The following is a 26,002-nucleotide window of genomic DNA, read 5'->3' as shown; positions in this document are numbered from 1 at the left end:
CTGATGGGGGCTGCGGTACCCATGGTGGGACCGGAAATAAATCCGGAACCTGTGGTGGCTCGGCAGCCAACATGACCTTCGCAGCTTCCCCTTTTTGTTTTTTATTTTTATCATTACATTTCTGTCTAGCTTCCGTTAACTGTAATTTTAACAGCTGAACCTGCAATTCTTTTAAGTCATCCTGTTCTTTCTGTGTATTATCTTGAGCACGGGTGAGGTGGTGTATTAAGTGTTTCTCCCAGACATGGGATTCACTACCGAGCATGTCCGGGTTATTTACCATGGCTGTTTTGACATTCTCCGGCACTCCTTCCAGTATAGCCTGTCTAAACCACTCCCTCTGAGCTCCAGCTTTCCCTGGGTGGCATCCTGTGTGTTTCAACCATAAATCCTTGCTCTGATCCACATACTCCCTGGGATTTTGTTTGGGGTCCCATCTCATCTTTGGCATTACGGTGGCGTTAGGTAGTGGATATTTTTCTCTCATAGCTTTCCCTATTTCAGTGCTATGATGCGTGAAGGGGGTGCCATCTGTCATTCTGTCTGTATGGGCGATAGTCTCAATTTCTCTCATGTCCCCACCCGTCATGCATCGTCCTGCAATAGCTCTAAAGTCCCCCAATGCCAATTTCTGTCCTGCCGTCAGAGAATCCAATTTGCTGAGCCACAAATTTCCACCCTCGGCTACAGGTGGTAATTTCTCCACTATGGCCTGTATGTCCCCTATAGTAAATGGTCGGTACCGGTCACCTTGTCCTGGTACTGCTGTTAGTGGGTACATTGTGACCGGAAGGATTGTCTCACCACGTCGGCGCTGGCTAACTCTTCTGCCTATCGTATCTGTCAGTTCCTCTGCCACCTTCATTTCTTTCTCTACACTTCTCATCAGTCCGTCCCTTTTTTGACAGAGCTCTTCTATCTCTCTCCGACATAACTCATCTAGCTCTCTCTCTTTCCTGACGGCTGAATCTTCCTCCTCTTCCCTCCATGATCCTGCCAAGCTAAAACTTACTGGTACTTCTTGTCTTTCACCTTCCCACTGTCCCTTTCCTTGAAAAGAAGCTGTCCCTGCTGCTTCTGCTTCCTCCTCACAATCTGAAATCTCACTTCCCCTCATGACCTGCCTCCGTGGCTGTGGTGTGACTTTTCGTTTTACCGTGTGCTGTGGAGCCTGTTCTCTTGCCTGTCTCTGCGAGAATGGGTCTGGGGGCGCCGAAAGGTTATCACCTGTGAAGGGGTTATAAGAGGATTTGGACGTCGTCCCTGTCCTTACTGAAGTCTCAGGGCTTGATGCTGTAGGAGTGGCTGCACCTGCTTCAGTCACCCTGTCACTTACAAGTGTCTCTTCTGAGGATCCAACCTGAAGTGTACCACTAGTCACATATAGTGTGGGATATAACCCTGGTGTCGGTGCAGCAGGCGGTGCATATGGAGGTGGCCATGTAGGAGTGTCAGGTGCAGTTACCATTTGTTTGCCTCCTGGTTTTCCTGCGTTCTCATGGAGATGTCTCACACTTTGCCAGAAGACCGCCAGCTCAGACCAGCCCCGTCGTCGCTCCTCCTGCTCTTTCGCCTCCTTTTTTAATTTCGAACGTTGCAGCACACCTGGCTTTTGTCCCTGCTCTGCCAGCTCTTCTTTCCTCACCTTACATTCTTTCTCCTTTTCCCACAACCAGGCCCCTAACGGACCGGGGTCTGACATTTTCTTGCCCTTATATCTCACCAATTGTTCCACTTGTCCCTTTATGTCGGCTAATTTCCTGTCCCTACCCTTTTTAGGTAACACTGCCCCTGCTGCTTTTAACGTATTCTCTAACTGCAGCTCGAGGGGCCTCCAGGCACCCGTACCTGGGCCCCATCCCCCATCATCTATTTCCCTGTCAAACTCTCCCTCCATTTTACTTCTCTTATTCTAAATTCTGAGGCCAGCCGGTTTGTATGACGTACGTCCGAGCAACAGGCCTTGTAAGGTGATGATTTATTAACGGCCAGTCAGTTTGTATGGCATAACACCCGAGCAACTGACCCTTTTGACAAACCAAGCCACTTATGTTAGCACCGCTAGGTTTCGATGGCTCAGACAGATTACGTTATCACCGTTAGGTTTCCTCTGTCTGATTGTCGAGTTTGTCAAGACACCGTTTTATGTACCCATTCACCTTTAGACACCTCAGAATTTTATTTTTCCCACAGCCCGCTTCTCCTTATTTCTCTCAAACAAATACAAAAACACACAAAGCACGTTAAAATCTTCACAAACTTTTTCAAAATGCACTTATAGAAAAATACCTCAGGAACCCTGTTCCTGTACTCTAGTATAGGGGACTCTAGCCCCAAACAGACTTCAAGAATTTATGAGGAGTATAACCTCAAGGGACTCTAACCCAACTCCGTAGAGTATACTACTTTAGGGGACTCTAACCCCAAACAGACTTCAAGAATTTATGAGGAGTATAACCTCAAGGGACTCTAACCCAACTCCGTAGAGTATACTACTTTAGGGGACTCTAACCCCAGGGACTCAAACCCAGTAGAATTCGGGGTGTCTTCACCTCCCCGGGACTCTAACCCAGCAGCCTCTCAGGCTTCCGGTTCCTCGTCAGGCAACCGGTGGGGTCCGCCACGACCAAAGACAGTCTGTTTTATCCTCTTTTTATATTCACTTTTCTTTTATAGTTTTTTTTTTTTTTTTTTTTTTTTTTTTACACAGTTCTCGACATTAATTCTTATCGTCTTTTGCTGATTCAACCACCAGTTTCAGGACAGGACACGTTGTTTTAAAATATTCAATGTGCAGAGTTTGATAAAACAGGTTCTGCTTACCTCTGTGTTAACGTGCCGGCTCGTGTCCCGTCTCTGTCACCGTGAAGGAATCTTTTATCCGAATGAACTCCGTCCTCTCCTCACCACATCCCGAACGAGCCCCCAAAATTGTTGAGGTTAACCTGTACCTCTTTCCGAGTCCGTTGATGCAGTGAAGGAGGAAGACAGAGGAGACGATATAAGAATCATCACAGTTTTATTTACGCAGTTTGCAAAGTGCGGAGAGCAGTTCAGTACAATGCATGCGAACAGCACAAAGTACGGAAAAGCTCTGTCGTTGTCTAGGGGTGTGATGTTATATAGACTTGAGTTCAGTCTCCGCCTTATGAGATGTGTGTGCGTCAATATCTTATCTCTTCCTCTATGTGTGTGTGTGTGTGTACTGGTATAAGGCGTTACTTTCAGAAGACCGTTGTGGGTGCAGTCCTAGTTTTACAACCTGTTGTTCTCAGAGATATTTCCTTATCAGGCTGCTGTGCAAGCACAGAAATGAGCAAGTCAGTTATACAGGATATCACCTTATACAGCTATCCTCACTCACACCATCAATAATTGCTTTAAAACATGAAAGAAAATTTTCGAATATCAAACCTTATATGATCATTAGCGGGAGAGGAGGTGTTCAGCAGCAAGAAGGTGTGAATGTCCACCCACAATTACTGAAAAATGGGTAGGAAAAGGTGCGAATGTCCAAACATACATCATCAAATGCAGGAGTGGAGTTGTTCAGCTACAAGTAGGTATGAAAGTCCAACCATGGTTTGTAAAAAGCGGGTAAGAAAAGGTTCGAATACCCGAATATATACCATCAAAAGCGGAAGCGGAGGTGTTCGGCTGCAAGAAGGTGTGAATGTCCGACCAAAGTTTGTAAAAAGCAGTTAAGAAAAGGTTCGAATATCCAACCGAACATAATCAAAACCGGGAGCAGACGTGTTCGACTGCAAGTAGGTGTGATTGTCAGATCATAATTGCTGAAAAATGTGATAGAAAAGACTAGAATGCCGGACAATACATCATCAAAAGCGGGAGAGGTGGTTTTTCGGCTGCAAGTAGGTGTGATTGTCCAGCCATAATTACTCACAAACGGGGGAAGAAAAGGTAGTATTAACAGACCACACATGATCAAAACAGGGAGTGGAGGTGGTTCAGCTTCAAGGTGTGAATGTCTGACTAAAGTTTGTAAAAAGTGTGTAAGACAAGGTGTGAATGCCCAACAATGTATGATCAAAAGAGGGAGCGGAGGTTTTCGGCTGCAAGGTCTGAATGTCCAACCATAATTTGTAAAAACCGGGGAAGAAAAGGCTCGAAAGCCCGACTATACAATATCAAAAGCAGGAGCGGAGGTGTTCAGGTGCAAGAAGGTCTGAATGTCCGACCAATAATTACTGAAAAATGGGTAAGAAAGGTCCGCTTTTTATGGTAAATGATCGGGCATTCGAACCTTTTCTTACCCACTTTTTACAAACATGGTCAGACTTTCACACCTTCTTGTAGCCGAACAACTCCGCTCCCGCTATTGATTGTGTACAGTCGGGTATTTTAACCTTTTCTTACCCGCTTTTTACCAACTATGGTCGGACATTCACACCTTCTTGTAGCCGAACACATCCGCTCCCGCTATTGATTGTGTACAGTCGGGTATTTTAACCTTTTCTTACCCGCTTTTTACAAACTATGGTCAGACATTCAAACCTTCTTGTAGCTGAACACATCCACTCTTGCTTTTGATGATGTATGGTTGGGCATTCAAACCTACTTGTTGCCCACTTTTCATTAATTATGGGTGGACATTCACACCTTGTCGCAGCCAAACACCTCCGCTCCCTGTTTTGATCATGTATGGTTGGACATTCGAACCTTTTCTCACCCGCTGTTTGCAAACTATGGTCGGCTATTCACAGCTTCCTCTCCACCATACTTGTATGGTGGGATATTCACACCCACTTGCATCCGAAGACCTCCGCCCCAAATTTTGTTGTAATTTAGTCGGACATTCGCACCTTACCCGCTTTTGGCAAACTATGGCCTTCTTGCAGCCAAACACCTCTGATCTCGCTTTTGATGATGTAAGGTTGGGCATTCAGACCTTGCTTCACCTGCTTTTCACCAAATATAGTCGAACATTCACACCTTCTTGTAGCCGAACACTTCCGCTCCACCTTTTAGTGTTCTATCACACCTTTTTTTTCACGGCATTTTATACATTATGGTTGGAAATTTTCAACCACTCTTATCCGAAGACCTCTCCTCCCGCTTTTGTTAATATATTTGAACTTTAGTGGGACATTCAAACCTTCTTGCAGCTGAACCACCTCCGCTCCCTGTTTTGATCATATATGGTCCGGCAATACTGCGTTTTCTTATCCGTTTGTGAGTAATTATGGCTGGACATTCACACCTACTTGCAGCCGAACACAACCTCTCTCGCTTTTGATGATGTATGGACCGGCATTCTTACCTTTTCTTACATTTTTCAGCAATTATGGTTGGGCATTCGCACCTTTTTTTACCCATTTTTCAGGTATTATGGGTGGACATTCATACCTTCTTGCAGCTGAACACCTCCTCTCCCACTTATGATCATGTGCGGTTTGATTTTCGAAAATTTTCTTTCATGTTTTCTAAAAATTATTGATGGACATTTAGACCTTCTTGCAGCTGAACACCACCTCTCCCGCTTTTGATGATGTATGGACCGGCATTCTTACCTTTTCTAACACATTTTTCAGCAATTATGGTCGGAGATTCACACCTACTCACAGCTGAACAACTCCGCTACCGCATTTGATGGTGTATAGTCGGGCATTCTCACCCTTTCTCATCAGCTTTTTGCAAATTATGATCTGACATTCACACCTACTTGCAGTCGAACAGCTCTGCTCCAGCTTTTGATTATGTTTGGTTAGATATTCGAACCTTTTCTTAACTGCTTTTTACAAACTTTGGTCGGACGTTCACAATATCTTGCAGCCGAACACCTCCGCTTCCGCTTTTGATGGTGTATATTCGGGCATACGAACCTTTTCTTACCCGCTTTTTACAAACCATGGTCGGACTTTCACACCTTCTCTTAGCTGAACAACTCCGCTCCCTCTTTTGATTGACAAACTTTGGTCGGACGTTCACAATATCTTGCAGCCGAACACCTCCGCTCCCTCTTTTGATGATGTATGGTTAGGCATTGGCACCTTTTCATACCCATTTTTCAGTAATTATGGGTGGACTTTCACACCTTCTTGCAGCTGAACACCTACTCTCCCGCTTATGATCATGTGCGGTTTGATATTCGAAAATTTCCTTTCATGTTTTCTAGCAATTATTGATGGACATTCAGACCTTCTTGCAGCTGAACACCTCCGCTCCCGCTTTTGATGGTGTATAGTTGGGCTTTCGAGCCTTTTCTTCCCCGGTTTTTACAAATTATGGTTGGACATTCAGACCTTCTTGCAGCCGAAAAATTCCACTCCCTCTTTTGATCATACATTGTCGGGCATTCGCATCTTTTCTTACCCACTTTTTACAAACCATTGTTGGACTTTCACACCTTTTACTAGCCGAACAACTCCGCTCCCGCTATTAATTGTGTACAGTCGGGTATTTTAACCTTTTCTTACCCGCTTTTTACCAACTATGGTCTGACATTCACACCTTCTTACAGCGGAAAACCTCCGCTCCCTGTTTTGATTATGTATGGTTTGACATTCGCACCTTCTCTCACCCGCCTTTTACTATGGTCGGCCATTCACAGCTTCCTCTCCACCATACTTGTATGGTGGAATATTCACATCCACTTGCATCCGAAGACCTCCGCCCCCACTTTTGTTGATATTTAGTCGGTCATTCGCACCTTACCCGCTTTTGGCAGATTATGGCCTTCTTGCAGCCAAACACCTCTGATCTCGCTTTTGATGATGTAAGGTTGGGCATTCAGACCTCTCTTCACCTGCTTTTCACCAAATATAGTCGGACATTCACACCTTCTTGCAGCCGAACACTTCCGCTCCACCTTTTAGTGTTCTATGGGGTATTCACACCTTTTTTTTCACCGCATTTTATCGATTATGGTTGGAAATTCTCACCCACTCTCATCCGAAGACCTCTCCTCCCGCTTTTGTTAATATATAGTCGAGCATTCGAACCTTTTCTTACCCACTTTTTACAAATTATGGTCGGACATTCACACCTACTTGCAGCCGAATACTTCCGCTCCACCTTTTAGGTATGTATGGTTGGCATTTGCACCTTTTCTTACCATCTTTTTATACTGATTGCTGAAGATTAAGTTGTACTTTCTGAAACCACAACATTTTTTTAATTGTTGAAAATTGATTTGAAGTGGATAAATTACGAGGACAAACAGTTTTAAGTCAGGCTGATAGAAGGAATTAATTTTATAGAAAAATCTGTACTTCGTCATATGTCGAGAGATGCTTATTGCTGAAGAAGTTCTTTCTCATTCTACAAAGTACAACGTTGTTTATCGTTGAAACATGATTAGACATGAATAAATATGAAGGACAAAGCAGTCTTAACTTGGTTTGAGTTAAGGAATTCGTTTTACAGGAGAATCCGAATTCGTGCATAACTCGTAAAATAGAGCTTATTTTCGGATTCCTGAAGAATGAGTCTGGTTCTTTCTCATAATACAAAGTTTGTTGTTTATTGTTGAAACTTCATCAGAAGTGAAGAAATAAATGAATGCCTATCAACAAATGTGGGATCTAAACTCTAGTGCTTCCTCTAAAATAATTTCCTTTCTCAATTTAGAAATGTGTGTGTGTAAGTCACAACACCCGTGACACCAAAACGGCTTTCTTTTCTCTACACTCTGCACTATGAGCACACACACCAAATCAGAAAGGCTTTTTTCTCTCTTTTCTACATTATGGACTGTGGGGACACAAAACCACTCTCTCTCTTTTTTTTTTTTTAACGTGTGCCAGGGCGTTGTCTCACGTATTAGATTATGCTTAAGATACGAATGGGTTAATCAGTCACATCAGAATCCATACATACTGATCCTCCCGTAATAAAATGGTCGGATCTTATCAAACACACTTTGTTTCTTGTGACAATCAAGTCAGCGAAACAGCGTATACACGTCAAGACACTGAATCAAGTTTGCCACAAGAACTCATAAGTTTGGCAGTATTGCTCTGCCGTCAGCAATCATACACCCATTTTATTTTCGTGAGACATGTGCAGGCACCTGTTCATCTACTGTTCTATCACTATGAATTAGTTTATCTATTATCAGTAAGAATACTTCTACAACTACTATCAAAGTATGTCCAGACTTCTTATGTTGTCAGTTGCTATATATGAATAAGTGGGTAGCTACTGACAAGCATTAAGCATGTCACACAGCCCAAACATATAACATTTCAGGACACACCACACAGTTAACAACCACAGTGAAGCGTGTCAAAGCCCAAACATGTAACATTCAACAGGACACTTACACAACACATTCAAATCAAACAGTCAGACACCTTTATTCACAAACTCTTCAACTTATACTCTTTTACCGAAGCTGCTACAGCTCGATTGGCCGAATACCGAATAATCCTATTTCGGTGAATTTGACATCCTCCTTACATGTAACAGATTAGCAGTTTAGCAGTTTTAATTTAGTTTGAGTGAAGGAATTCATTTTATAGCAAAATCTGAAATCGTGAAGAACTCATGAAACTAAGCTTATTCTCGGATTCCTGAAACTTTAGATTTGCTCTTTCTTTTACTGCAAAGTACAACGTTGGTTTATTTGTTTAAATCTTTCAAGACATGGTAAATATGAAGGACAAAGCAGTTTTAACATAATTTGAGTGAAGGAATTCATTTTATAGATAAAATCCCAAGAGTCTGCAGAGAAAAGAGAGTGAATGCGAAGTAGACTTTAACACGGCTCTGGGAGCGAGCCGAGTGCGGGCTAACCAGGAGAATTGCTTGAAAGAAACGCGACACCGAATTAGCGGTCAGAACAAAGCCTCAATACGGTGTTCCCGTGGTGTTTTTGTTGCTGCCGCTGTTTGCTTTTTCACAAGAGCGCACCTGTTGAGGGGGGGCCTGGGTGATGGTGGGTCTCAGGCCCGGGCTGCTGCGACTGGTGTGACCGGGTGGTTTGTTTGTTTGTTTTTTGTTGTTGTTTGTTTGTTTTTTTTAGAGGTCCTCCGGGGTGGGGTTGGTTTGAGTGGGGTGGGGCGGGATGGGTACCTTCTGGGGGTACAGTAGCTCCCGGAATATGGTCGCTGCAGGCCCCGAGCCTGGTGGACATCAGGCCCTCCTGTCCTGTGTTGGCTCCCTGGTAGCGGGGATGCCTATTGCAGCCAGTCCCTGGCTGCCCTCTCTGGGGGAGAGTAGCTCCCCCGTTGTATATCCCCATACCCCTCTCCCTTCTGGCTCCTGTACACAGCACACACGCACACATGAAGGGTTTTGGGGGCGTGTGTGTTCGGTGGGGTGTAGTGGACTCTGCAGTAGTTGCACTCTGCAGTTCCCCGCCCCTGTTTTAATTACACCTTAGACATTACTACTTATCAAACACACTCACACACACACATTAGGTCTTGGGGGGTGGTTACACTGAGTGGCATCTGGTGGGCGGGGCTCTTTGGGTATGTAGGCTGCCCAGAGGGCCACGCTCCCAGTTCTATAAGTTTGGCTGCCCCTCAATTTTAATTGCTCACTATTAGAAAATATTGAAGAGCCAGAAGGGTGAGGGGAGGGGTCTTCTTCGCACACCCCTGCTTCCTGGTTGCTGCTCGGGGCGGGAGGGGCCAGGAGGATTAATTAATTGTTCTGCTGGTTTGGGGTCTGTGGTGGCTGTGGGGCTGCTGGCCCCCTGGTGTGCCCGCTGCACTACACCCCAGCGGAGTCGAGGGAAGGAGGACGTGTGGATGTATGGGACATGAAAGTGTGTGTGGTAATGATTGGGCCTGGATCTTGGACTTGCTGTCGCCTGGCCTGCCTGTGCTTCTCCCGATGGGGGGGCGGCGTGGCCTCTCCCCGCTGCTCGCGACTTCACCCACCTGTGGGCACGTCTTGACTCCCAGGGCACTTGGCCAGGGGTGCTGGGGCAGGCGCTGCTCCACTGTGTGGCTGTCTGGGGCGCTTGGCCCTCCTGGGTATTGGGTGGGGCCTCTGCCGGGGGGTTTGGGGGCGCTCGGGCTCCTGGGGCACGGATCCAGTGCACGGCCCATGTCTGGGCGGCTGGTGCCTGTCGACGTCGGTGGGCTGTTGCCCCTGGCTCCCGGAGGGGGCTTCCTCTGCAGTCTTCTGGGTGGATGCGTGGTTGCCCCTGCGGTGGGCTTCCTGGGTTCTGTGCTCAGTGGGGGCTGCTGGTGGCCTGGGTCTTGTGGCCCTCTCTGCCTGCTTCTGATTGCTTGGGGGGGCTGTGGATTGTGGCCCTGTACGCTCATACACTCATAACTAAGCACGGTTATCATGTAGGTCCTGTGCCATGGGTGTTGCATGTTCTCACACACACACAACCACATTCATTAGTCCAGTAGCATGGTCGCTAAGCAGTTGATGTATTATCATGTCGTCTCAGGTCATCTATATCCACACACACACACCTTTTTTAATTGATCAGAGGCAGAGTTCAACTTGTTTAAATTAAAATTGCTCACATTTTAATGGTTGTAACTCTCCCCATAAGTGATATAGGTAAGGACTTCCAACGAGAGAGATTGTCCTCTACTCTCTTTAATAATCGCACTTAATTTAGCTTTGTTAGCTCTGAGATTCTGGAGGAAATGTTTATGCCTAAATATCTAATATTTCCTGACTGTAAAGTGATCGCAGGTATATTCTGGACCCTACAGTTAATGGGCAGAACTGTGGTCTTAGACCAGTTGATAGAGTAGTCAGAAAGTGCTGAGAATTTATTTATGAGTGTGATCGTGTGAGTGAGAGACGTCTGTGAGTTCTGAAGGAAAAGTAATACATCATCAGCATAAAGACTTATTTTATGCTCAATATTTTGGGATTGGATGCCTTTAATATTTCTATCTTGTCTGATAGAAGCTGCTAAAGGTTTGATGAAAATAGCAAAAAGTGAGGGAGAAAGTGGGCAACCCTATCGTGTACCTCTCTGCAGACTGAAGCTTGGAGAAGTTTGATCATTTGTCCTGACACATGTATTTGGGGAGCTATTTAATATCCTTATCCAGTTGATAAAGTGTGACCCAAACCCGAATTTGTTTAATGCTGCGAATAAAAATTTCCAGTTCACTCCATCAAATGCTTTTTCTGCATCTAGAGAGTCGATTGTGGTTTCCAAGTTGTTGATGGTAGAATAGTCTATGAGATTAATGATCCGGTTTGTGAACGAACTGTTGTGCCTACTGCTCTTCAGCCTGTCAAATGATACGTAGAATTTGAAAAGTGACAAATGAACGAAGACCCAAGGAGTTGAGTCGTAAACGAATCAATACTGTTTCCTGTGCGAGGACCCGTCAGCTGAGGAGTTGAGTCATGAACGAATCAATACTGTTTCCTGTGCGAGGACCCGTCACCCGAGGAGTTGAGTCGTGAACGAATCAATACTGTTTCCTGTCCTGCTGACTGAGCTTATGAAGCTGCCGCCTGCCATGTGGTGAGGAAGGGTACTAAATGAAAATGAATGAATCACTCACTGAGACAACTCGTTACTCCCGAGTCATATAAAAAATTAGTTCATATCAAACGAATCGCTCACGAACGACACATCACTATCTATTTGACGAGTTATGCATGAATTCGGATTTTGCAATAAAATTAATTCCTTCTCTCAAACCAAGTTCAAACTGCTTTGTTCTTCATATTTATCTACTTCTAATCTAGTTTCAACAATAAACAACACTGTATTTTGTAGTATGAAAAAGAACAAGACTAATTTTCAGCAATAAGCTTCTCTCGAGGAGATATGAAGGAATACAGATTTTGCTATAAAATTAAATCCCTCTATCAAACTGACTTAAAATTTCTTCACTTCTGATGAAGTTTCAACAATAAACAACAAACTTTGTATTATGAGAAAGAACCAGACTCATTCTTCAGGAATCCGAAAATAAGCTCTATTTTACGAGTTATGCACGAATTCGGATTCTCCTATAAAACGAATTCCTTAACTCAAACCAAGTTAAGACTGCTTTGTCCTTCATATTTATTCATGTCTAATCAAGTTTCAACGATAAACAACGTTGTACTTTGTAGAATGAGAAAGAACTTCTTCAGCAATAAGCATCTCTCGACATATGACGAAATACAGATTTTGCTATAAAATTAATTCCTTCTATCAGCCTGACTTAAAACTGTTTGTCCTCCTTATTTATCCACTTCAAATCAAGTTTCAACAATTAAAAAAAAATTGTAGTTTGAGAAAGAACCACTGAATCTTCAGCAATCAGTATAAAAAGAGGGTAAGAAAAGGTGCAAATGCCAACCATACATCACTAAAAGGTGGAGCGGAAGTATTCGGCTGCAAGTAGGTGTGAATGTTCGACCATAATTTGTAAAAAGCGGGTAAGAAAAGGTTCGAATGCCCGACTATATATAAACAAAAGCGGGAGGAGAGGTCTTCGGATGAGAGTGGGTGAGAATTTCCAACCATAATCTATAAAATGCGGTGAAAAAAAAGGTGTGAATACCTCATAGAACACTGAAAGGTGGAGCGGAGGTGTTCGGCTGCAAGATATTGTGAACGTCCGACCAAAGTTTGTAAAAAGCAGTTAAGAAAAGGTTCGAATATCTAACCAAACATAATCAAAAGCGGGAGCAGAGCATTTCGACTGGAAGTAGGTGTGAATGTCAGATCATAATTTGCAAAAAGCTGATGAGAAAGGATGAGAATGCCCGACTATACACCATCAAATGCGGTAGCGGAGTTGTTCGGCTGTGAGTAGGTGTGAATCTCCAACCATAATTGCTGAAAAATGTGTTAGAAAAGGTAAAAATGCCGGTCCATACATCATCAAAATCGGGAGAGGTGGTGTTCAGCTGCAAGGTCTAAATGTCCATCAATAATTGCTAGAAAACATGAAAGAAAATTTTTGAAAATCAAACCAAACATGATCATAAGTGGGAGAGGAGGTGTTCAGCTGCAAGAATGTGTGAATGTCCACCCATAATACCTGAAAAATGGGTAAAAAAAAGGTGCGAATGCCCAACCATACATCATCAAAAGCAGGAGTGCATGTGTTCGGCTACAAGAAGGTGTGAACGTCCAACCAAAGTTTGTAAAAAGCAGTTAAGAAAAGGTTTGAATATCCAACCAAACATAATCAAAAGCGGGAGCAGAGCTGTTCGACTGCAAGTAGGTGTGAATGTCAGATCATAATTTGCAAAAAGCTGATGAGAAAGGATGAGAATGCCCGACTATACACCATCAAATGCGGGAGCCGAGTTGTTCGGCTGTGAGTAGATGTGAATCTCCGACCATAATTACTGAAAAATGTGTTAGAAAAGGTAAGAATGCCGGTCCATACATCATCAAAAGCGAGAGAGGTTGTGTTCGGCTGCAAGTAGGTGTGAATGTCCAGCCATAATTACTCACAAACGGGTAAGAAAAGGTAGTATTGCCAGACCACATATGATCAAAACAGGGAGCGGAGGTGGTTCAGCTGCAAGAAGGTTTGAATGTCCGACTAAAGTTCAAATATATTAACAAAAGCGGGAGGAGAGGTCTTCGGATGAGAGTGGTTGAAAATTTCCAACCATAATGTATAAAATGCGGTGAAAAAAAGGTGTGATAGAACACTAAAAGGTGGAGCGGAAGTGTTCGGCTGCAAGAAGGTGTGAATGTCCGACTATATTTGGTGAAAAGCAGGTGAACCAAGGTCTGAATGCCCAACCTTACATCATCAAAAGCGAGATCAGAGGTGTTTGGCTGCAAGAAGGCCATAGTTTTCCAAAAGCGGGTAAGGTGCGAATGTCCGACTAAATATCAACAAAATCTGGGGCGGAGGTCTTCGGATGCAAGTGGGTGTGAATATCCCACCATACAAGTATGGTGGAGAGGAAGCTGTGAATAGCCGACCATAGTTTGGAAAAAGCGGGTAAGAAAAGGTTTGAATGCCCGAACATACACCATCAAAAGAGGGAGCGGAGGTGTTCCGCCGTACGAAGGTGTGAATTTCCGACCATAGTTGGTAAAATGCGGGTAAGAAAAGGTTAAAATACCCGACTGTACACAATCAATAGCGGGAGCGGATGTGTTCGGCTACAAGAAGGTGTGAAAGTCCGACCATGGTTTGTAAAAAGCGGGTAAGAAAAGGTGCGAATGTCCGACAATGTATGATCAAAAGAGAGAGCGGAGGTTTGCGGATACAAGAAGGTTTGAATGTCCTACCATAGTTTGTAAAAAGCGGGTAAGAAAAGGTTCGAATGCCCGACTATACACCATCAAAAGCGGGAGCAGAGGTGTTCCGCTGTAAGACGGTGTGAATGTCCGACCATAGTTGGTAAAAAGCGGGTAAGAAAAGGTTAAAATACCCGACTGTACACAATCAATAGCGTGAGCGGAGTTGTTCGGCTACAAGAAGGTGTGAAAGTCCAACCATGGTTTGTAAAAACCGGGAAGAAAAGGCTCGAAAGCCCGACTATACACCATCAAAAATAAGGTTTGAATGTCCATCAATAATTGCTTTAAAACAAGAAAGTAAATTTTCGAATATCAAACCGCACATTATCATAAGCGGGAGAGGAGGTGTTCGGCTGCAAGAAGGTGTGAATGTCCACCCATAATTCATGAAAAATGGGTAAAAAAAAAGGTGTGAATGCCTAACAATACATTATCAAAAGCAGGTGTGAATGTCAGATAATAATTTGTAAAAAGCTGATGAGAAAGGGTGAGAATGCCTGACTATACACCATCAAATGCGGGAGCGGAGGTGTTCGGCTCTGAGTAGGTGTGAATGTCCGACCATAATTGCTGAAAAATGTGTTAGAAAAGGTAAGAATGCTGGACCATACATCATCAAAAGCGGGAGAGGTGGTGTTCGGCTGCAAAAAGGTGTGACTGTTCGACTAAAGTTTGTAAAAAGTGGGTAAGACAAGGTGCGAATGCCTGACAATGTATGATCAAAAGCGGGAGTGGAGGTGTTCAGCTGCAAGAAGGTCTACATGTCCATCAATAATTGCTAGAAAACATGAAAGAAACTTTTCGAAAATCAAACCGCACATGATCCTGAAAAATGGGCAAAAAAAGGTGTGAATGCCCAACCATACATCATCAAAAGCAGGAGTGGAAGTGTTCGGCTACAAGAAGGTGTGAACGTCCAACCAAAATATGTAAAAAGCAGTTAAGAAAAGGTTCGAATATCCAACCAAACATAATCAAAAGCGGGAGCAGAGCTGTTCGACTGCAAGTAGGTGTGAATGTCAGATCATAATTTGCAAAAAGCTGATGAGAAAGGGTGAGAATGCCCGACTATACATCATCAAATGCGGGAGCGGAGTTGTTCGGCTGTGAGTAGAGTTGAATCTCCGACCATAATTGCCGAAAAATGTGTTAGAAAAGGTAACAATGCCGGTCCATACATCATCAAAAGCGAGAGAGGTTGTGTTCGGCTGCAAGTAGGTGTGAATGTCCAGCCATAATTACTCACAAACGGGTAAGAAAAGGTAGTATTGCCAGACCATATATGATCAAAACGGGGAGCGGAGGTGGTTCAGCTGCAAGAAGGTTTGAATGTCCGACTAAAGTTCAAATATATTAACAAAAGCGGGAGGAGAGGTCTTCGGATGAGAGTGGTTGAAAATTTCCAACCATGATGTATAAAATGCGGTGAAAAAAAAGGTGTGATAGAACACTAAAAGGTGGAGCGGAAGTGTTCGGCTGCAAGAAGGTGTGAATATCCAACTATATTTGGTGAAAAGCAGGTGAAGCAAGGTCTGAATGCCCAACCTTACATCATCAAAAGCGAGATCAGAGGTGTTTGGCTGCAAGAAGGCCATAGTTTGCCAAAAGCGGGTAAGGTGCGAATGTCCGACTAAATATCAACAAAATTTGGGGCGGAGGTCTTCGGATGCAAGTGGGTGTGAATATCCCACCATACAAGTATGGTGGAGAGGAAGCTGTGAATAGCCGACCATAGTTTGGAAAAAGCGGGTAAGAAAAGGTTTGAATGCCCGAAAATACACCATCAAAAGAGGGAGCGGAGGTGTTCCGCTGTACGAAGGTGTGAATGTCCGACCATAGTTGGTAAAAAGCGGGTAGGAAAAGGTTAAAATACCCGACTGTACACAATCAATAGCGGGAGCGGATGTGTTCGGCTACAAGAAGGTGTGACATTCCGACCATGGTTTGTAAAAAGCGGGTAAGAAAAGGTGCGAATGTCCGACAATGTATGATCAAAAGAGATAGCGGAGGTTTTCGGATACACGAAGGTTTGAATGTCCTACCATAGTTTGTAAATAGCGGGTAAGAAAAGGTTCGAATGCCCGACTATACACCATAAAAAGCGGGAGCGGAGGTGTTCCGCTGTAAGACGGTGTGAATGTCCGACCATAGTTGGTAAAAAGCGGGTAAGAAAAGGTTAAAATACCCGACTGTACACAATCAATAGCGGGAGCGGAGTTGTTCGGCTACAAGAAGGTGTGAAAGTCCGACCATGGTTTGTAAAAAGCAGTTAAGAAAAGGTTCGAATATCCAACTAAACATAATCAAAAGCGGGAGCAGAGCTGTTCGACTGCAAGTAGGTGTGAATGTCCAGCCATAATTACTCACAAACAGGTAATAAAAGGTAGTATTGCCAGACCATACATGATCAAAACCGGGAGCGGAGGTTCAGCTGCAAGGTGTGAATGTCTGACTATAGTTTGTAAAAAGCGGGTAAGACAAGGTGCGAATGCCCGACAATGTATGATCAAAAGAGAGAGCGGAGGTGTTCGGCTGCAAGGTGTGAATGTCCAGCCATAATTTGTAAAAACCGGGTAAGAAAAGGCTCGAAAGCCCGACTATACATCATCAAAAGCGGGAGCGGAGGTGTTCAGCTGCAAGAAGGTGTGAATGTTTGACTAAAGTTTGTAAAAAGCTGGTAAGACAAGGAGCGATGTCCCGACATTGTATGATCAAAAGCGGGAGCGGAGGTGTCCAGCTGTGAGTAGGTGTGAATGTCCGACCATAATTGCTGAAAATGTGTTAGAAAAGGTAAGAATGCTGGACAATACATCATCAAAAGCGGGAGAGGTGGTGTTCGGCTGCAAAAAGGTGTGACTGTTCGACTAAAGTTTGTAAAAAGCGGGTAAGAAAAGGTTCGAATGCCCGAATATACATCATCAAAAGCGGAAGCGGAGGTGTTCGGATGCAAGAAGGTGTGAACGTCCGACCAAAGTTTGTAAAAAGCAGTGAAAAGCGAGAAAAAGCTTTTCGTGAGTTCTGCATGATTTGGGATTTTGCTTATAAAATGCATTCCTTCACTCAAACTATGTTAAAACTGATTTTTCCTTCATATTTACCATGTCTAGAAATATTTAAACAAAAAAAACAACGTTGTACTTTGCAGTAAAAGAAAGAGCAAATCTAAAGTTTCAGGAATCCGAGTATAAGCCTGCTTTCATGAGTTCTGCACGATTTCGGATTTTGCTATAAAATGAATTGCTTTGCTCAAACCAAGTTAAAACTGCTTTGTCCTTCCATATTTATCAATGTCTAGATCGACTTCAACAAAGAAAAACATTGGACTTTGCAGTAGAAGAAGTTGAAATCCATCAACACATTGATAAATCTGAAGGACAAAGCAGTTCCCACTTGCCCATAAGAAAATAAGCTTATTCTCGGATTCCTGATCCTTCAGTGTTGCTCTTTCTTCTACTGCAAAATACAATGTTGTTCTTTGTTGAAGTCGATCTAGACATTGATAAATATGAAGGAAAAAGCAGTTTTAACTTGGTTTGAGTGAATGAATTCATTTTATACATAAAATCCGAAATCGTGCAGAACTCATGAAAATAAGCTTATTCTCGGATTCCTAAAACTTTTGATTGGCTCTTTCTTTTACTGCAAAGTACAACGTTGTTTTTTTTGTTTAAATCTATCGAGACATTGATAAATATGAAGGTAAAAGCCGTTTTAACATAGTTTGAGTGAAGGAATTAATTTTATAGATAAAATCCCAAATCATGCAGAACTCCTCAAAAGGGGCGTATGGCTTAATCACAAGTGTGGTTCTTTCTCATTCAGGGTAGTATGAGGAAGTTTATGCTTGAAATATATGTAGAAATGGGTACATATGAAGGACAAAGCAGTGTTAACTTAGTTTGAGTGAAGGAATTCATTTTATACATAAAATCCCAAATCATGCAGAACGTATGAAAAGAAGCTTATTCTCGGATTCCTGATCCTTCAGTTTTGCTCTTTCTTCTACTGCAAAATACAATGTTGTTCTTTGTTGAAGTCGATCTAGACATTGATAAATATGAAGGTAAAAGCCGTTTTAACATAGTTTGAGTGAAGGAATTAATTTTATAGATAAAATCCCAAATCATGCACAACTCCTCAAAAGGGGCGTATGGCTTAATCACAAGTGTGGCTCTTTCTCATTCAGGGTAGTATGAGGAAGTTTATGCTTGAAATATATGTAGAAATGGGTACATATGAAGGACAAAGCAGTGTTAACTTAGTTTGCGTGAAGGAATTAATTTTATACATAAAATCCGAAATCGTGCAGAACTCATGAAAATAAGCTTATTCTCGGATTCCTAAAACTTTTGATTTGCACTTTCTTTTACTGCAAATTACAACGTTTTTTTGTTGAAATCTATCTAGACATTGATAAATACCAGCCGAACATCTCTGCTGCCGCTTTTGATAATTTATGGTTGGGCATTCTTACCTTTTCTTACCCGCTTTTTACAAATTATGATCTTACATTCACACCTACTTGCAGTCGAACACCTTCTCATCCACTTATGATCATGTGCGGTTGGGCTTTCGCACCTTTTCTTACCCATTTTTCAATAATTATGGGTGGACATTCAGACCTTCTTGTAGCCGAACACATCCGCTCCTGCTTTTGATGATGTATGATTGGGCATTCGCACCTTTTCTTACCCAATTTTCAGTAATTATTGGTCGGACATTCAGACCTTCTTGCACCTGAACACCTCTGCTCCCGCTTTTGATGGTGTATAGTCGGGCTTTCGAGCCTTTTCTTCCCCGATTTTTACAAATTATGGTTGGACATTCAGACCTTGCAGCCGAAAACCTCCGCTCCCTCTTTTGATCATACATTGTCGGGCATTCGCCCCTTGTCTTACACGGTTTTTACAAACTTTAGTCAGACATTCACACCTTGCAGCTGAACCACCTCCATTCCCTGTTTTGATCATGTGTGGTCTGGAAATACTACCTTTTCTTCCCCCGTTTGTGAGTAATTATGGCTGGACATTCACACCTACTTGCAGCCGAAAAACCACCTCTCCCGCTTTTGATGAAGTATTGTCCGGCATTCTAGTCTTTTCTATCACATTTTTCATTAATTATGATCTGACATTCACACCTACTTGCAGTCGAACAGCTCTGCTCCCGCTTTTGATTATATTCGGTTGGATATTCAAACCTTTTCTTAACTGCTTTTTACAAACTTTGGTCAGACGTTCACACCTTCTTGCAGCCGAACACCTCCGCTTCCGCTTTTGATGGTATATATTCGGGTATTCGAACCTTCTCTTACCCGCTTTTTACAAACTATGGTCGGACATTCAAACCTTCTTGTAGCCGAACACATCCACTCCTGCTTTTGATGATGTATGGTTGGGCATTCGCACCTTTTCATACCCATTTTTCAGTAATTATGAGTGGATATTCACACCTTCTTGCAGCGGAACACCTCCTCTCCCGCTTATGATTATGTGCGGTTTGATATTCGAAAATTTTCTTTCATGTTTTATAGCAATTATTGATGGACATTCATACCTTTTTGTAGCCGAACACATCCACTCCTGCTTTTGATGATGTATGGTTGGGCATTCGAACCTACTTGTTGCCCGTTTTTCATTAATTATGGGTGGACATTCACACCTTGTCGCAGCCAAACACCTCCGCTCCCTGTTTTGATCATGTATGTTTTGACATTCGTACATTCTCACCCGCTTTTTACTATTGTCAGCCAATCACAGCTTCCTCTCCACCATACTTGTATGGTAGGAAATTCTCACCCACTCTCATCTGAAGACCTCTCCTCCCGCTTTTGTTAATATTTAGTCGGGCATTCGAACCTTTTCTTACCCACTTTTTACAAATTATGGTCGAACATTCACACCTACTTGCAGCCGAATACTTCCGCTCCACCTTTTAGTGATGTATGGTTGGCATTTGCACCTTTTCTTACACTCTTTTTATACTGATTGCTGAAGATTAAGTTGTTCTTTCTCAAACTACAAAATTTTTTTTAATTGTTGAAACTTGATTTGAAGTGGATAGATAAGGAGGACAAACAGTTTTAAGTCAGGCTGATAGAAGGAATTAATTTTATAGCAAAATCTATATTTTGTCATATGTCGAGAGATGCTTACTGCTGAAGAAGTTCTTTCTCATTCTACAAAGTACAATGTTGTTTATCGTTGAAACTTGATTAGACATGAATAAATATGAAGGACAAAGCAGTCTTAACTTGGTTTGAGTTAATGAATTCGTTTTATAGGAGAATCCGAATTCGTGCATAACTCGTAAAATAGAGCTTATTTTCGGATTCCTGAAGAATGAGTCTGGTTCTTTCTCATAATACAAAGTTTGTTGTTTATTGTTGAAACTTCATCAGAAGTGAAGAAATAAATGAATGCCTATCAACAAATGTGGGATCTAAACTCTACTGCTTCCTCTAAAATAATTTCTTTTCTCAATTCAGAAATGTGTGTGTGTAAGTCACAACACCCGTGACACCAAAACGGCTTTCTTTTCTCTCTTTTCTCTACACTCTGCACTATGAGCACACACACCAAATCAGAAAGGCTTTTTTCTCTCTTTTCTACATTATGGACTGTGGGGACACAAAACCGCTCACTCTTTTTTTTTTTGATTGTGTGCTAGGGCGTTGTCTCACGTATTAGATTATGCTTAAGATACGAATGGGTTTATCAGTCACATCAGAATCCATACATACTGATCCTCCCGTAATAAAATGGTCGGATCTTATCAAACACACTTTGTTTCTTCTGACGATCAAGTCAGCGAAACAGCGTATACACGTCAAGACACTTAATCAAGTTTGCCACAAGAACTCATAAGTTTGGCAGTATTGCTCTGCCGTCAGCAATCATACACCCATTTTATTTTCGTGAGACGTGCAGGCACCTGTTCATCTACTGTTCTATCACTATGAATTAGTTTATCTATTATCAATAAGGATACTTCTACAACTACTATCAAAGTATGTCCAGACTTCTTATGTTGTCAGTTGCTATATATGAATAAGTGGGTAGCTACTGACAAGCATTAATCATGTCACACAGCCCAAACATATAACATTTCAGGACACACCACACAGTTAACAACCACAGTGAAGTGTCAAAGCCCAAACATTCAACAGGACACTTATACAACACATTCAAATCAAACAGTCAGACAACATACAAGAACATATACCCCAGCCGGCATTGCTCCCTGCCTATTTTCCTACAGCTCACTATGTGTGCGCACACCTTTATTCACAAACTCTTCAACTTATACTCTTTTACCGAAGCTGCTACAGCTCGATTGGCCGAATACCGAATAATCCTATTTCAGTGAATTTGACATCTGCCTTACATGTAACAGATTAGCGGTTTAGCAGTTTTAATTTAGTTTGAGTGAAGGAATTAATTTTATAGCAAAATCCGAAATCGTGAAGAACTCATGAAAGTAAGCTTATTCTCGGATTCCTGAAAGTTTAGATTTGCTCTTTCTTTTACTGCAAAGTACAATGTTGTTTTTTTTGTTTAAATCTTTCTAGACATGGTAAATATGAACGACAAAGCAGTTTTAACATAGTTTGAGTGAAGGAATTCATTTTATAGATAAAATCCCAAGAGTCTGCTGAGAAAAGAGAGTGAATGCGAAGTAGATTTTAACATGGCTCTGGGAGCGAGCCTTTTCTTACCCGCTTTTTACCAACTATGGTCGGACATTCACACCTTCTTACAGCGGAACACCTCCGCTCCCTCTTTTGATGGTGTATGTTTGGGCATTCGAACCTTTTCTTACCCGCTTTTTACAAACTATGGTCGGACATTCAAACCTTCTTGTAGCAGAACACATCCACTCCTGCATTTGATGATGTATGGTTGGGCATTCGCACCTTTTCTTACCCATTTTTCAGTAATTATGGGTGGACATTCACACCCACTTGCAGCTGAACACCTCCTCTCCCGCTTATTATCATGTGCGGTTTGATATTCGAAAATTCTCTTTCATGTTTTCTAGCAATTATTGATGGACATTCAGACCTTCTTGCAGCTGAACACCTCCGCTCCAGCTTTTGATGGTGTATAGTCGGGCTTTCGAGCCTTTTCTTCCCCGGTTTTTACAAATTATGGTTGGACATTCAGACCTTCTTTCAGCCGAAAACCTCCGCTCCCTCTTTTGATCATACATTGTCGGGCATTCGCACCTTTTCTTACCCGCTTTTTACAAACTTTAGTCGGACATTAACACCTTCTTGCAGCTTAACCACCTCCGCTCCCTGTTTTGATCATGTATGGTCTGGCAATATTACCTTTTCTTATCCATTTGTGAGTAATTATGGCTGGACATTCACGCCTACTTGCAATCGAACACCACCTCTCCCGCTTTTGATGATGTATGGACCGGCATTCTTACCTTTTCTAACACATTTTTCAGCAATTATGTTTGGAGATTCACACCTACTCACAGCCGAACAACTCCGCTCCCGCATATGATGGTGTATATTCGGGCATACAAACCTGTTCTTACCCGCTTTTTACAAACTATGGTCGGACATTCAAACCTTCTTGTAGCTGAACAACTCCGCTCCCTCTTTTGATTGTGTACAGTCGGGCATACAAACCTGTTCTTACCCGCTTTTTACAAACTATGGTCGGACATTCAAACCTTCTTGTAGCCGAACACATCCACTCCTGCTTTTGATGATGTATGGTTGGGCATTCGCACCTTTTCTTACCCATTTTTCAGTAATTATGGGTGGATATTCACACCTTCTTGCAGCGGAACACCTCCTCTCCCGCTTATGATTATGTGCGGTTTGATATTCAAAAATTTTCTTTCATGTTTTCTAGCAATTATTGATGGACATTCATACCTTCTTGTAGCCGAACACCTCCGCTCCCTGTTTTGATCATGTATGTTTTGACATTCGCACATTCTCACCCGCTTTTTACTATTGTCGGCCAATCACAGCTTCCTCTCCACCATACTTGTATGGTAGGAAATTCTCACCCACTCTCATCCGAAGACCTCTCCTCCTGCTTTTGTTAATATTTAGTCGGGCATTCAAACCTTTTCTTACCCACTTTTTACAAATTATGGTCGAACATTCACACCTACTTGCAGCTGAATACTTCCGCTCCACCTTTTAGTGATGTATGGTTGGCATTTGCACCTTTTCTTACCCTCTTTTTATACTGATTGCTGAAGATTAAGTTGCTCTTTCTCAAACTACAATTTTTTTTTAATTGTTGAAACTTGATTTGAAGTGGATAAATAAGGAGGACAAACAGTTTTAAGTCACGCTGATAGAAGGAATTAATTTTATAGCAAAATCTGTATTTCGTCATATGTCGAGAGATGCTTATTGCTGAAGAAGTTCTTTCTCATTCTACAAAGTACAACGTTGTTTATCGTTGAAACTTGATTAGACATGAATAAATATGAAGTACAAAGCAGTCTTAACTTGGTTTGAGTTAATGAATTCGTTTTATAGGAGAATCCGAATTCGTGCATAACTCGTAAAATAGAGCTTATTTTCGGATTCCTGAAGAATGAGTCTGGTTCTTTCTCATAATACAAAGTTTGTTGTTTATTGTTGAAACTTCATCAGAAGTGAAGAAATAAATGAATGCCTATCAACAAATGTGGGATCTAAACTCTACTGCTTCCCTTAAAATAATTTCTTTTCTCAATTCAGAAATGTGTGTGTGTAAGTCACAACACCCGTGACACATAAACGGCTTTCTTTTCTCTCTTTTCTCTACACTCTGCACTATGAGCACACACACCAAATCAGAAAGGCTTTTTTCTCTCTTTTCTACATTATGGACTGTGGGGACACAAAACCGCTCTCTCTTTTTTTTTTTTATCGTGTGCCAGGGCATTGTCTCACGTATTAGATTATGCTTAAGATACGAATGGGTTTATCAGTCACATCAGAATCCATACATACTGATCCTCCCGTAATAAAATGGTCGGATCTTATCAAACACACTTTGTTTCTTGTGACAATCAAGTCAGCGAAACAGCGTATACACGTCAAGACACTGAATCAAGTTTGCCACAAGAACTCATAAGTTTGGCAGTATTGCTCTGCCGTCAGCAATCATACACCCATTTTATTTTCGTTAGACGTGCAGGCACCTGTTCATCTACTGTTCTATCACTATGAATTAGTTTATCTATTATAAATAAGGATACTTCTACAACTACTATCAAAGTATGTCCAGACTTCTTATGTTGTCAGTTGCTATATATGAATAAGTGGGTAGCTACTGACAAGCATTAAGCATGTCACACAGCCCAAACATATAACATTTCAGGACACACCACACAGTTAACAACCACAGTGAAGTGTCAAAGCCCAAACATTCAACAGGACACTTACACAACACATTCAAATCAAACAGTCAGACAACATACAAGAACATATACCCCAGCCGGCATTGCTCCCTGCCTATTTTCCTACAGCTCACTATGTGTGCGCACACCTTTATTCACAAACTCTTCAACTTATACTCTTTTACCGAAGCTGCTACAGCTCGATTGGCCGAATACCCTTAGATCCTATTTCGGTGAATTTGACATCTGCCTTACATGTAACAGATTAGCGGTTTAGCAGTTTTAATTTAGTTTGAGTGAAGGAATTCATTTTATAGCAAAATCCGAAATCGTGAAGCCCTCATGAAAGTAAGCTTATTCTCGGATTCCTGAAACTTTAGATTTGCTCTTTCTTTTACTGCAAAGTACAACGTTGTTTTTTTTGTTTAAATCTTTCTAGACATGGTAAATATGAACGACAAAGCAGTTTTAACATAGTTTGACTGAAGGAATTCATTTTATAGATAAAATCCCAAGAGTCTGCAGAGAAAAGAGAGTGAATGCGAAGTAGACTTTAACACGGCTATGGGAGCGAGCCGAGTGTCGGCTAACCGGGAGAATTGCTTGAAAGAAACGCGACACCGAATGAGCGGTCAGAACAAAGCCTCAATACGGGATTCTCCTGGTGTTTTTGTTGCTGCCTTGTCTTTTGCATAGAGTAAAAGACAAGGCAGCCATCGAATAGGGCCCGATTGTTCCTACTTGGTCAGCCGAGGAGCAAGGGGGGGGGGGGGGGGGCAAGCGTCTCAACCAAGCAAAGCTCACCATGGGGAAGGTGGCTATACCAACTAGCCTGATGCCCTGCTCCCGCAGTGACGGATAATCGTACTCTGGTTTCTCTTCATAACATACAAGTCTTTCGCCTTTTACTAAAGACTTCCGTGGAGAGCAGCACTAATGAGTTGTTTCTATTATTGGCAGGCTTTACCTTTGCGGGTGAAGCCCTTTCTGTCTGTGCAAAAGAAATCTTGCTACTTTGCAGAGTGACTCCTCTGAGTAGAGTCACCTTACTTGTTGCGACTGTGCCGATGTTCGAAGCTGGAGTGCAAAGTTGTTGCTTGAATGGTGCTTGCTGGAGCATGCGGGAGTGCAAAGTTATACCATTTAAAAGGGCTGAAGAGTGCTCAGTGCAGCGGGTGGGCGGAGGTGCAACGTGACACTCTGGCCACCTATGGCCATAAAAAGAACACTGCTACAAGTGCGCATTGTGCCAGCAAGGGCCCTCGGACCTGAAACAGTGGACAGTTATCGCTTCTCGGCCTTTTGGCTAAGATCAAGTGTAGTATCTGTTCTTATCAGTTTAATATGTCCTCTATACGAGGACAACATAATAAATGGATTTTTAAGAATAGGAGTTGAAAAAGAAGCTTGCTCCGTTCACTCCAAGCCTCGACCCGGTACTGCAGTGCCGCTGGGAACGGTGCGCTCTCC

General features: G+C 42.4%; 2 non-coding genes across 2 annotated transcripts; both read left to right on the top strand.

The window, feature by feature from the left end:
* The first annotated feature begins 25,396 nt into the window (after window positions 1-25,396).
* LOC140310585 (U5 spliceosomal RNA) lies at window positions 25,397-25,510 on the top strand. The gene has a single exon (XR_011916640.1). It is a non-coding gene; the product is annotated as a U5 spliceosomal RNA (small nuclear RNA).
* A 308-nt stretch (window positions 25,511-25,818) lies between these two features.
* Window positions 25,819-26,002, top strand: LOC140310472 (U2 spliceosomal RNA). Its single transcript, XR_011916539.1, has one exon. It is a non-coding gene; the product is annotated as a U2 spliceosomal RNA (small nuclear RNA).

Source organism: Leuresthes tenuis, unplaced genomic scaffold, assembly GCF_036924035.1.
Source record: "Leuresthes tenuis unplaced genomic scaffold, fLeuTen1.0.hap1 SCAF_6, whole genome shotgun sequence".
Taxonomy (NCBI): Eukaryota; Metazoa; Chordata; class Actinopteri; order Atheriniformes; family Atherinopsidae; genus Leuresthes; species Leuresthes tenuis.
The sequence above is the reverse complement of the archived record's forward strand: the minus strand, read 5'-3'. Positions and strand labels throughout refer to the sequence as shown.